Source organism: Rhyacophila brunnea, unplaced genomic scaffold, assembly GCF_057557595.1.
Source record: "Rhyacophila brunnea isolate RB1 unplaced genomic scaffold, BYU_Rbru_1.0 scaffold_1, whole genome shotgun sequence".
In the NCBI taxonomy this organism is placed as follows: domain Eukaryota; kingdom Metazoa; phylum Arthropoda; class Insecta; order Trichoptera; family Rhyacophilidae; genus Rhyacophila; species Rhyacophila brunnea.
The window spans coordinates 347390-362353 of record NW_028232751.1 but is presented as its reverse complement, the minus strand read 5'-3'; the positions used below and the strand labels follow the sequence as shown (position 1 = coordinate 362353).

Genomic DNA, 14964 nt, shown 5'->3' with positions numbered 1-14964 from the left:
GTTAATTTCGTCTTAATTAGATAGGACGCACGTGGATCAATTGGTAAATTAATTATATATCTGAGGTTTTATCGAATTGTGTGTCATCATAATGCTCTACTTTTTTATTTAACAGCAAGCAAAGCAAACAAACGGTTTGTAAATATATACTTTTTAAATCAATACTGTCGACTGAGGGTGTCAAAAGGCGAATCATTGGAAGCAGAAAATACTGAAATGTGATAAGTAGTACAAAGCTTTGATCAATTTTTATTATAATTATTATTACCACGTTTCTCTTAGCTCGTATTCATGTTTGTCCGGTGGTTTTTTATCCAGTACAAATCTTGCAATCGATTTTAACTAACTTCCCGACTAGCTAGACATTTGAAACTTGTAGAATATATCAGAACACGGTGCCAATGCATTCTTTTAATACTTTAAGCCATCTTTAAGTAGAATTGAATTCATTTTCAGTTAACTCTGTTTTGTATGAAAAGTTATTTCGGAAGAGATCCATAATCCAATCCACTATTATTGGTTGCTAACTGGGTCGTCCTAGCAACTTAATTATTAATATATACGTGCGTTATTATGGAAATCAAAATGACATTTCAGTATTCTATATTTGTTTGTTTGTTTGTTTGTTGCAAAATAGCAAAAAAATGATTTGTTGACAATTGCCTTATTTGTCCTAAATTATTTATACATAGAATTGTCAAGTTTAAATGATTCAACAGAAAATTTAAAAATGTGGTACTTATATAAAAAGTTCATTTTATCTTGTAATTATTTTTTAATAATTTTAAATTGAGAAAGGGAAGAAATAAGCTTTACTTGTTGCGACGTAAATTCGAACAGAGTGCCTAAGTTTAGCTACATTTTCAAAAAAAGTGAGCGTGAAATTGGCTGAAAGACAAACCTAATTCATAATGATAGAAACGTTGTTAACAGTGTGAAATGTGTTAGGGGAGTAGAAAAGGCGCGGGAAATTCATCCGTCAAACAGCGGGACGCCTTTCTCGGGAAGCGGATTTTGTTATCACAATCAGCCGAGGTGCGAGTGGGGGAGGGGAGGGTATGGGCGCCACTTTCAAATAAAGCGAAAATTTAATCCCACCGCAAAAAAAGCTAACGATGTTTTGATTGAAATTAACTACGCAACAACCTTTCACGTAAAACAACAGTTTGTACCTTCGAAAACATTTAACAAGTGTATCTACCCGTTTCGTTTCGTCTTACCACTTTCCAAGAATACTTATTTAAACATACATATTAATAATAAAATTATTAATACATATTTATCCATTTGAACCAAAGAATTGGGACTATAAATAATAAAAGGAATCTTAACTTTTAATATTATAGTTATTTTCCAAGGGTATGAAGTATACTTAATTTGGTAAACTAAGTTCGCTCAGTAACCTTTTCGTTTTCTTCCCTATCGCCCTTTTCACTAATGGGTGATTCCAGATATAAAACTCGGCTATCGTTTGTAATCTCAACTAGAAAATATAAAGTGTATATAATATTATCAGTTTAATACACATTACACCCCGAAGATATAGAAAAACTGTATTTTTTAACATTATTTTATTAATAAAACGATTTTCTGATGATGGATCGAGTCATGTACATTTCTTGACCGTTAAAATGGAGTAGTGTCATATTTTACCACGTTTTCTTAGCTCGCATTCTTGTTTATCTGGTGGTTGTTTATCCTGTACAAATCTTGCAATCGATTTTTAACTAACTTCCCGACTAACTAGATATTTGAAACTTTAAAAATATATCAGAACACGATGCCAATGCATTCTTTTAATACTTTTAGCCATCTTTAAGTAGACTTGAATTCATTTTCAGTTAATTCTGTTTTGTATGAAAAGTTATTTCGGAAGAAATCCGTAATCCAATCCACTATTATTGGTTGCTAACTGGGTCGTCCTAACAACTAAATTATTAATATATACGTGCGTTACTATGGAAATCAAAATGACATTTCATTATTCTATATTTGTTTGATTGTTTGATGCAAAATAGCAAAAAAATGATTTGTTGACAATTGCCTTATTTTTCATAAATTATTAATACATAGAATTGTCAAGTTTATATGATTCAACCGAAAATTTAAAAACATGGTAAGTATATAAAAAGTTCTTTTTTTCTTGTATTTTTTTAATACATTGCTGTAAATTTAGTTTCAAATTTATAACTGTTTTAAAAATATATAATGAAGTGAACATTACTAATTGATATTCAGTATAACGCGTTACACATCACGAGAAGAAAAAAATACAAAGAATTTTTCTACGAAAGCAACTTGCTTTTGTTTATCCAAATTATTGATGTTGTTTTTAGTAGTGTGGGGTTTTTAATGGATTATTATGTAATTAATTGTTATAGCTTTGCCAGAGGTTGCCCTTGATTAACCGGATTTAAATTTGCAGACTGGTGGGATGAATAATTTTTATATACGCTGATACATATAACGTTTAACAAGCGTTAAACGAGTAAATTATCGATTTCGCGGTATTTGGATGACATGACTAAAGACGTTTAATATATTATATATTTTTAACGTTACATTCAATATTTTTTCATGTGCGTCAACAACATTCTATTTCAAAATATCATTTAGTAACAAGTTGACCGAGAAAATGTTTCTCTGTGTTATTAATTTATATTGGGTAGTAGGTACATTGTATAAACACATACGATTTTGAAACAATCCGTAGATATTTTAGGTGAAACTCTTACTGGTTCGACTTTTACTGCAGTCTTTTTTTAGCGATTTCACTGGCGATTATAGTAATAAATAATGATTCTGATAGATATTCGAAAGCACCCAATTATATTTATTCCTTTTGAATTTTAAACGGAGACTTTACTTTTACTGTAAATGGCGTTATAGACTTTTATTGTAGGTACACCGTCGTAAGTTTATCGGGTATTTTAATTCCGAATGATGGCACCTTGACGTGGCATCTTCTTCTGCACAAGCGGAAGTTGAATATTTCGCATTGCATATATGAAAATGATTACAGTAAAGATCACACCTTAGGTGTGAAATACGTTGGACGATGGACCATACATATTTAGAATAATTAAAATATAATAATATTTGTACCATACTTATAATATACTTAAATAAAACATTAAACGAATAGATATATTATTATTTTTTTCCTTTTATAGAAAAAAATCATTAATTTATAGCAAAATACGTTGTTTATACGATGAACCATACATATTTAGAGTATTTTTGTGAACAATAACAAAAAAGGGAAATAATAATATTTATTCCATAAAATACACAACAATACAGTATGTATGTCACTACTTCTTCTTCGAGTGTCAATTCAACGACACTATAAACTTTTTGGAATCGTCGTTAAGTATTTGAATACAATAAATACGTGTAAATAAATAGGACATATTATGTACCTAGGCATAGCACTTCTTTTGATGGGAAATTTACTAAATTGTCAGCTTTCATTTTGCAATTTTCTAAAGGTCATCTCATTAAAATAGCCGTGGCAATATAATATGTTTTGGTATTATTTTTACCAATGTTCAACTACGCGGAAGAAACCGATCCTGATCGTTATTAAATTATGTGCATTAATTAGTTTATATTTTAGCTTTTATAATAGCTTTTCACCGATAGTTAACAATGGTAATTAGTTTGTTGATTATATTCCAACCTAATATGATTACAAGAGTGACACGCTTTTTCGTACATAATAATTATAATCTGTGTCTATATTATTTGCTTTGATTTAAAATAATGGATAGTAATTAATTTATCGATTCGTATGATCATAGTGATCTGTTTTTTATTTATTAGTATATTACTAATAATTGCAATTAATAGATTTGGCTAGATCTTTATCATATTATTAATATGGTTTGGGATATTAGATTTTTGTCACTTTAATCACATACTAGTAAAAATTAATAAGTATTTTTCTGTTAATGCTTGAATGAATGTTATTTGATGAAAATAACCTCACGTACATAACCGATATTAATTTTATTTACATATATCATTTAAAAAGTACGCAATAAAATACATTTTGTTTATATTATGCATATTTGGTAGCTACTCTATTAATATGCAAAAATATATAATGTATTTCTTAGATTATTAATTAAACATAATTTTATTACATTATATACTAGGTACTGTCTATAAATACTTTTTATTTGTGCCCATGTTAGATGTCAGATACTTCTGCGAGAAACTCACGTATTTTTTCGTATTTGATGTTATATATTCAGTGCGCCAATGAGAACTCGCATAGCGGTATATAATATTGCTTTTGCAAACTTTCGTTTTCACCCCAAGTAAAATTATACCATAATGTCATACAAATATACAGGTTAAATACAGTATGGAAACATATATGCATATATCTATATAATATCTTAAATAGTTATTGAAAATGTATTGTTAATTATTCATTGCTATAATTATTGTTATATTTTAATAATAGTATCATGTCTATTTTGGTATATCGCATTGGAAACAACGAATGAAATTCATATTTGTCTATAAATAAAAAATAAATATAAATGTGTCGGCCTGTAACGTCGTGGGTCCCAGATTCGAATCCTGGGTCTGGCAAGTACACATATTGTTTTTCAATTTGTGTGGAGTCGGAGTATGGACCTAATAGGTTGAGCAAGTGGCTAACATCCATTTCTCGTAAAAACAAATATCTGTTTATACAAAAATCTCCACTCTGTGGAAGCCCATGTGATCTTATTAGTTTTAGATAATATGGTCGATATATTGTGTATTTAGTTTCAAACGGCAAAAAATATATAAATAAAATTATTAGTAGGGCGTAGATACATTATTCTATGTTAGAAAAAAATAGGGGTCTATTTTCAAATACCGGTAAGCTCACAATTAAATTTATGGTAATTGACATTTTTGTGTTTGAAAGCGTAAGTAGTTGGTTTTAACGTTAGTTTTTTTTTTAAATTTGTATCGTATTTTTTACCAGAGAACTTTATACCTGATAGATAAAATCTTTATTGCAATTAAGCAATAAAAAATAGATATACAGACATTTATTTGTATATTAATTATGTAAGAGTTAAAGATCATTACATATTGCGTGAAATTACGCATGTAATAATATGTAAGTATTATTTTTAGTAGGTTTGATCATATGTGGACTTATCGATTTTTGGAAATAGGCGCTTTTAACTATTAATTAAACTTGTAACAATAAAACACACCCAATCACGTAGAAGCTGGACGTTTTCCCGAACAAAGTGATGCACAGTTGAACCCGTGTTTTTATTTATTTAATGTGTATTAAGTCACAAGTCTATTCTGTCGCACATGCACTTAACTTTCGCTTAGCTCCGGAGTGGTGGACCGAAGATTTTGGCTGACGGATGCGTTCTGGCGGGCTTCGTCGGATCAGTTAGCCTCCTCGCCTCTGCAGGCTGCTTCCATGAAGAAGGGGACCTTTTGATCGTGGAGGGGTACCATCGGTGTACTTTCCGGGGACCGAGTCGATAGCCACACGATGAACTGTCATAACTGTAGAATGCTTTTATTTCCGATGAATGCCGAAAACAAAATAATACATACTCATAATATCATTTTATAATGGGGCTAAATCTTTTAGTTAACTATTTTTTGTAGGTACTGTAGCGTTTTCAATATACCTTGAATATAAGTAATCGATGTCCCGGTTATATTTTTTCCAAATACTTAACTAAAAAATATTATACGTGTTGGCAATGAATATTGCACAGTCCATGAAGCACGTAAATTTTTGAAATAATTTTGTCATTGAAATATAAACAAACTACATATTACATTTTTACTTTCCGGCTTCTAACTAAATCTTATATTGAAGAAGAATAATATTTCGATGTAATTGAATTTTATTCGGGTAACCCCAAACGCGTACCTAATCACTGAGTAAGATTTATAAATGATCGAAATTAGCCTGTAAGGTGGATTCCGGATAATATTAATTCTTGTTTGCTGTGATATATTGAAATTATTAACCGTTTCTTACCACTCTGGGAAACTGTAATACTCGATAAAAATACATTGGCAACGTGTTCTGATACCTATATTCTAAAAGTTTAAAATGTCTAGCTAGTCGGGAAGTTAGTTAAAAATTGATTGCAAGATTTGTACCGGACAAATAAGAATACGAGCTAAGAAAAACGTTGTAACAAAAATACACATAGTGAAAGTAACTGTATTTTGTTTTAATCTAATTGGAATAGCTGATTTTTTATGACATTTCAATAAAATTGTTAGACCATTGATATGGCAAACTGTTTATAGGAAATGAAAGTGACACTGTCCAGAATCAAATAGAGCGTTTTTTATTTTATTAATATTAGGATTTCTTAATTCTCATGTATTATATTCTCACTCATGGGTTGGGTTGGGTTGGGTTGGGTTGGCAAACAATGATTATTTAATAAGTACGTCACTAAAATGCTATTTTAAATTGTGTCCCAGATTCTAATCGGAATACTTACCTAATAATTATTGAAAAGGGTCACTAATTATTTGTTATACAACGCTTTATTGCTATTCAAATTGTTTACCGTGATTGTTTTACTTTTAAATTTAATACAACAGCTTCTAATCAATCTAATGAAAATATTATTGCTACCAAGTTCTGTTGATTGTTTAGGGTGTAGGTGAATGGTATTATAGTGCTCGACAAGTCCTGTGAGCACAAGCATTGTCAGGAAAATCCGTTATACACGAATCGGTCGTGAAAATATTATTTAATTATTTTTATATACATTTTTCACAGGCCGTCAGCGATATTGGTTAGTGCTTACCCAGTGAGAAACGCTGACGGCGAAAAATAAGATTGTGTAGTCCATACATTTTTAGCATACACAATGCACATGAATCTACTTACCAGTTGCAAATAAGAGCGTTCACATCAGTAATATTTATTATATTAAAATTCATTTTTCACCGAAGGTATGGAAAACTGTGTGTCAGCAGGAGGGGTTTAATTAGGTTATCACGATTTAATGAATATCTCACTCTGCATTTTGTCTTGGTAGAGAACTCTCACTATGTATCATTGTGCCTCAAGCTAAAATCTACCTCGCTGTTATCTTTTATCATTGTATCACTGTAATTGTGTTAATCCGTCAAATAAACACGCAACTGCTCTCAACAATCATACTTTAGTTCTTCACCCATCTTCTCACACGCTTACTTTCAAACGAAATTCCGTTGATTTTAATGAACAAGGTTTAAACATATCTTCACTTTTGCGTTATAGCAGTGTACTTATTTTAATGAGTAGTGAATTTAGTGGGATACAGGAAATTGAGTTGACTGCTTGCTTGCTCTCGATATCGTGTGGTAATAATGTTTCCTTTGTAAGAAGTAAGAAGCCCAACGCTGTTTATAAGATTGATAGGTGGTCTGTAGGATTTTTTCTCATTATAAGTAAGCTATGGGCATTTTTTGCGAGTGTGGGAATATCCGGCGAAGAGTTCCGATTCGATTGATATTGTGGATTGATTAAGTATATACCAACCAAAGTATGAACATAAAATTTGTCGACGTTGATAAATTACATTATAATTGACTATTTATAATAATTTATTATTAATAAACGGTTGTTTTTGCGGAAATATTTAGAATCAGTTACAAAAAAAATATAATATGTAAATTATTAGAATTTTAATTTTTTTTTTAAATTAAAACAATTTAAATATTTAAGAATGTAGCATTCGTTATTGAATATAAGTACATACTTTGAAAAGCCCCAGAAACATGCATATTATCATAAAATATATTTATAGTATGTGTCTGCGATATTCTAAGTTATATTATATATTTTGATATTTAAAAATGACATAACGAAATTTGTTGTTTACACTACCTAACTTAAATAATTCTCAATATTTATCTATTTATTAATAATTACTATTCGGTTTGTCCAATCGATCTTTTTTATCATAAATATACACCTACCTTTTTTTGTATTCGATCATGTAATTGCCAGAGCAATCAATTAATGTGATGAACATTTACAATTTACATACCTTCTATCTTGGCTGGCCGCGAATAATTGCACGTACCGATTCACTAGTTTATTAAAAAAAAGTATTGCCCACTAAACTTGAATAATCATCAAGAATAAGATTACTTGTCTGTAGTCTTCATAATGTTGTTACAGCCGAAATAGCTATCCTGTAGAATTTAATATAATTTATATTATCATTTGTAAAATGGAATGACCCAATTTACTTTATTTCCTAATTTTGGATGATTCGAATTTACATTCAAATGAATGAGTTACACTCGTGGATGTTCCTTTTTACCCATTCTTGAATAATAATTTAGTAGCCACGGAGAAATGGTAAAAAACCTGGAATTAAAATATAAGATATTGAACAACTTATTAATTTTAAATTTTCCTTGGTAATATTATGTTACCTTTGGATACCAATTGTTGATGATGGCGGTTAAATTTAAGTTTTTTCAGCGTTTGAATATTTAGCATGTTTTAGAAATGTTAATAATTTAAGAAAATCCCAGACTCTTAGGACCTTGATATCCGAAGATCTTAAGTTATGCTTGTAACTGGAAACAAACATGTTTAAATAAATACCTAACTCAAATTCTATAGAATCATCGAAAAAACTGTAATGTAACCATTACAATAGGTACCTACGCCAATTCCTTGAATAAATTAAAAATATGTTTTCCAATCTGAGCATTAGGTATTTGACTTAATTTAAGGTTTTGACTAGAGATATTTTCATTTTTTTTTGCTATACCTTTAACGTCAAACGTATAATCAAAATGTATATACTTCCGTATTTTTACACCGTTTTTCTTAGGTCGTAGGTATTCTTATTTGTCCAGTGGTTGTTAGTCCGGTACAAATCTTGCAATCGATTTTTAACTAACTTCCCGACTAGCTAGACATTTGAAACTTTTAGAATATATCAGAACACGATGCCAATGCATTTTTTAAATACTTTTAGCCATCTTTAAGTAGAATTGAAAGTTAATTCTGTTTTGTATGAAAAGTTATTTCGATACCATTATTGGTTGCTAGGGGGTCCTAGCAACTAAATTATTAAATAATATAATATACGTGCGTTACTGTGGAAATCGATATGAAGTGTCAAAATGACATTTCAGTATATTTATTCAGTATTTCTATCGACTACAAAATTTTTGAACGTTTAAGCTAGTCAAGTCAAGTTTATATGATTCAACAGAAAATTAAAAAAACGTTGTATACAAAAAGTTCTTTTTATCTTGTAATTGTTTTAATATTTGATTGAATCTAAATAATATATAGGTACATTCGTTATTATTAACGGCAATCTCGGTCGTCATCAAAAAGAAAAAAAATGAATGATGTGTATTTAGAACGATATATTGTAATATTTTAACGAAGTTTGTGTTCTGAAACGCGCAGAGAAATTATTATTGAATGCGGTATAATTTTGTACCTGTCAGCAAGACGCCATATTAACATATTACAATGCAGACAGCGTTTCAAAAAAAATGATAAACAACATTATTTTTTACGAAATATTTCGGTCAATTTGCTTGCATTTATGTTTTTAGGTAGATAAATGAAAAATTGAGATTCCAGAGAGTATCACATTAGTCGCGAATGTTACTAATTTTTTCTTTTTTAGACGTTGTCATACTAAATACACAGCAGTAAATAATATAATGTATTGTATGATTTTATACGAATTTTGATTACACGAGATTGCTCGAAGAACCAAACTGGCATGGAGTGTATTTGGACGCCTGAATAGTATCGTCAAAAGTGATCTTATATGGTTTCGTAAGCGTAAAGTGTTCAACAAATGTGTGCTACCGACATGCATGTGGAACATGGATTCTTAAAGTAACAGGAATCCTAACATTACGAGTTGTGCAAAGTGGAATGGTAAGGTACATGTTAGCCATAACCCGTAAAGATTACAAAAGAAACTAATGAGTAAGGAAGCAGACACGAGTACGCGATGTGATAGAGGTCGCTAAACTTAATGCCGTCATACAGTGGTATCTTAGGGCCATTGAGCGCCCACAGAGACGCCCTAAAGTCCGCTGGATAGACGAGCTCATAAAGTTCGGTGGCAGCAAACGACTAGGGACCAAGGGGAGTGGAGAAAGCTGGGAGAGGCCTTTATTAATTAGTGGATCGACCCCGTGTAATGATGATAATATGAATTTTGTCAACACGAGATTTAATACAACTATACTGAGTTATTTTATTTATTACTACATATATTTTATCAATTCATGGCAGATTTATAAATATATGTATGCATATTTAAATCTTGTTATTATTATTGATTCCCAAGTTTAAATACTTACCAAGATTTAAACTTGGGAATTAGAACGGGAGTGGGAATATGTTTTCTTCTCAAATAACTAGACATTTTTGAAATGTGTTACTTACGTGGTTGCCAAGGATGAAAATACCTACCTTAGAAATACTCCAAGGTTTTGAAACTGGAAAACTGGCATATTTTGAGCCACATGATGTAATATTCCGAACAGCATCAACTTCTGCTTCTCATTATTCAAGGGGAAATTTCCGGTAAATAAAGTCCTGTCAGTGGTTCAAAAATCTCAAAAACTGGTTTCAGCTCACCACTCCACCTTTTCTATTTTACTTTACAACGTAAAGTATTTTTCAGGTAACACGAAAATCAGTTATGTGGTATTTCCACATAGGTTTTTCGGTAGATAGTAACAAACCATCCTTATGGGTCCGGAGGGAGTGAACTATTTTATGGGGGCGAGTATGGTCATGTCAGAATGACCACTGCTTAATATATTGACACCAATGAAATAGTACACAACGCGTGTGCGGGGAGAAGTATTCTGTAAGTTAATATTGCGTTTTATTGTATCGATATTAAGACCTGGACTGAATTAAAAAAATGTTCAAATGGGGAGAATTAACTCTGCATCCCTAAATAAAATCTGTGACTTATCGGCATTACGATCAACAGAAGGGATCGGATTGCGGATTGCGTATGAGTGCCATCATAAAATGAAGGTGTCAGGAGGTATGGCTAGAAAACTTAATTTAATAGTTTCATCATCATCATCGGCATTACAACCCAATGTGATGCTGTGTCTCTTTTTATACAGTCCAGCCACCGCAGTCTAGGTCTCCCGACTTTCATTTTCCCTCCTGGTCTGTTGAAGAGAAGCCTCTTTGGTGGTTGGGTGTCTTCCATCCTTGACACATGGCCTGCCCAACGAAGTCGCCCCACTTTCAAGTGTGAGACCACAGGGGGATCTTCATACAACGCATTTTCCTCTCATCTTTTTTTGATAAAGCCCAGCATTCCGACCCATAGGTTAATATGGGTCTGATCGGGTTTTGTACAACTTTATTTTAGTTTTCTTTGAGAGGAGATCTGAAGTGTATATGTAAAGATTAAATTAAAAACTTAATTTAATCATTTACGTTTAAAAATTGTAACTGTAATAAGTAGCCTTGTATCGAGGGTATATTTATAACTGTTTTTTTTAATGTTTTAAATTAAATATCTGTACCTATTTGCATTGCGAAAGTTTCATTCATTGTTCACTGCAACTAATTGAACAATATACCTCATTAAATGAACATCAGTATAATATATGGCCATTGTAATATTCTGTAATACATATGTAAAACAAATTTTAAATTGGCTCGCTTCAATCTGTCCACATTGCATAAGATTGTTAAGTTGGTTGCTTTAGAAACTTCTAAATTTGCACTTGGTATTGAGCTGAAATATTTATTTACACAAGTTGAGAATGTGAGCAAATAAAAATTAAATCATTTGCAAAACTATTTGGAGCGTGTTAGATTTTATGGCTCGAATCTGATGAAAAACCTTTCGTATTATTGTCCACCTCTCACTCGGGCCGATGATGGTTTTTTTTATTCATTTGTCACTCAATACTCTTGACCGTGAATACAGAACGTAGCAACATCGGTTTTTCGCCCAGTGTCGCATCAACTGCTATGATGATTGATGACTACGTTATTTTAACTTCATCTTATAAATGCATCATATTTACATGCGAAATACCAATTATTTATTTTTTATTGGCATAGTAGCCGTGACTATGGTCTTCATATCGAAAGAAAAGTACTTAAGTCTTCTTAAGTATTTAATAGCGCTTGTACACGTGCATGGATTTACTTGCACCAATAGTGTGTATTTTAAACTATCGCGATAGTAACACTGTTTACATGTAAAAATGCTGACTGTCTCTCCAATCAGTTTTTTTTAGTTTATCTCATTTTTCCAGCGTAAGCGAGACTCTATGTTGTCATCGTATGATGCTATTTGACAGATTCAGACAGGTTCGGGCAAGTTCGTAGATAATCGGTAAACCTCAAAATATTCTGTGAGGTATAGTTCGTATGTCTTCTGGCAGGTTCGCCACTATCGTTATACTGCGCATGCGCACCGCCATGCAAGTACCAATAATTATTGCGTACAAAATTAGAAGCTACTGATCTTTTTTGATACATACAGTGAAACCCTGATTCGACGATTTTCGTGGGACCCGATAAAAAACGATACATGCGGGATATATAAAAAAAAATCGACGTCTTGAATTATTTATTTTACGTTTCTCAGCTAGAGTTCTAGTTTTATTCATGGGGGTGGGAATTTTAGTTGCGAAATTCGTGATACGAGATGCGAGGCAAGCCTGAGCGGCCTGTGCAAACAAAGCAGCGCGACTGAACGGTCAGGCGAGATTGAGCGCTGACTGATCTGAGCAAACAAAGTATAATTAAAAGTAACATAAACAATATTTTATTCTATGAAAGAGAAATGAAAAATATTAAAAAAAAAAAAACGGTCAATCGGGATAATATTTGTGACGGGACCATAATATTTATACGATACATGGAGGAAAACGATAAATCGGGGAACGGTTAATGCGGGATTATTTAACATTGTTCTTATGGGTGTTTGGCGGGACTTTCAAAAATGAACGATCCACGTGGGATAACGATTTATGCGAGAACGGTAGATCGGGGTTCCACTGTACATGCAATCTTGCAACTTGTACGATAACGCGTGTATTTTTTTGTTATTGCCGCGATAATACGTACCTACAGATGCTTTTAAACGAAAAGTCTTGTTGTCCAATTAGTCTCCGTTTCAGTCGAGTTGTCAGTTAAACTGAAGCGGCCGACTGAAACCGAAGCTGAGACGAGACAGGATGGATTTCCATTAGTTATCGTATCCGTCGTAAGAATTGTCAGTTTCGAGCTAATGGTGCCGTATTTTTACTACTACTAATTATATTACTAATACTAATTTTCTAATTTCGATTGTAATATTATTATTTCTTCAAATATAGGTACTACCTAGGTTCCCTCCGGCCTCCGTCACCCGTCATATTGTATGTACAAGAGGTACCGTATTATACCAACCAATATGTTTAGGGAGTTATTATAAAAATAATTACAAGATAAAAAGAACTTTTTATATATAACGTTTTTAAATTTTCTGTTGAATCATATAAACTTGACAACTATATGTATTCATAAATATAGAATATTAAAATGTCATTTTGACGTTTCATATTGATTTTCATAGTAACGCACGTATTTATATTAATAATTTAGTTGTTAGGAGCCACTCAGCAACCAATAATAGTGAGTAGTAAATTTTACTTTTAACCATTTTTTCCGAAACATACAAAACAGAATTAACTGAAAATGAATTCAATTCTGCTTAAAGATGGCCAAGAGTATTAAAACAATGCATTCCCGTCGTGTTCTGATATATTCTAAAAGTTTCAAATGTCTAGCTAGTCGGGAAGTTAGTTAAAAATCTTGGACGAACAAAAAAAAAATCTGTACGGGACAAACAAGAATACGAGCTAATAAAAACATGGTAATAATGTTATTTTTAGTGGATACAAACTTTGTAAATATAATTATAATATATTTATGTTTCCCAACTGAACTGTCAAGTGAAAATGAACGGATAACTAAACTGATCAAAATCACATTGCGTGTCGTCCCCATTAGTGTTTTTTTTACATGACAGCATTGTCATTTAACCAATCTAAAATCAGTTTGTTGATTAATAACCATAGTTACCGTGACGAAGTGACATCATTTGAGTACTAAATAAATCTTGCTGATCTTAACGGTTGCTTAGACTTCAGAGAAATCATATTTATTCACTATTATATATTTGAGAACTGGGTCAATATGACACTAATACTGATCTGGACTGTGGAAAAACTACGGTTACATTTATTTAATTGTATTATGAATACCATCAACTGGCATTAGAAAATAGCGGCTCTCGTGGTGCAGTGCGTAAGGCGCTGGCCTTCCATCCCGGAGTTCTGGGTTCTATTCCCGGTAAGGTTAAAATATATTTACATGATCTAATCTAATATGTAAATTCGTCAAGCCTGAGAGTGGGCCTCACAGCCTGTCGTGGTCTTTAATAAAGAAACAAATAATAATAATAATAAATTGCTTAAAATATTTGTATATTCCTTCTTCTACTGCCATCTTTTACCTTTGGGGCTTAGCAATCATATTCGCAGGGGTCTCAGAATGAATGGTGACTGAAATACTTCACGGATGTGGAGTAACAGGCAACTGATCTCGAGTGTGGAATAATATGAAATAAACTTAAACACGTGTCAAAATACGGTTGTGCTTCGTTCTGACAACTGCTCTCGGTTTATGTACTGACACTCATTCAATATTGATGTATTTCAGTTTCGTAGGACACTCACACATTCAAAACCCTGCGTCAAAATATAGTATTTTGGGTATAGCCCTTGTATAGCCTATAGGAATTCTATTTATTAATCTGTTCTGTGCATATTCGATTTGTCTTTCCGGCGGGCGGGTGACTTGTCTGAGTAGTTCTTGAGACGTCATATAACAAAACATATATAATATGTAGTTGTATTTTTAAGTAAGTTACCACT

General features: G+C 31.8%; 2 protein-coding genes across 6 annotated transcripts in view; one reads left to right on the top strand and one right to left on the bottom strand.

The window, feature by feature from the left end:
- The window catches only part of LOC147079329 (uncharacterized), a 104963-nt gene extending 99564 nt beyond the window's left edge, over positions 1 to 5399 (bottom strand). Inside the window, exon 1 of the mRNA XM_085940061.1 lies at positions 5229 to 5399. The gene's annotated coding sequence lies outside the window, so the exon portion shown is untranslated. The remainder of the gene's footprint in view (positions 1 to 5228) is intronic.
- LOC147079327 (coiled-coil domain-containing protein AGAP005037) overlaps positions 1 to 14964 on the top strand; it is a 608924-nt gene that overhangs the window by 422846 nt on the left and 171114 nt on the right. The gene's annotated exons all lie outside the window — the stretch shown is intronic.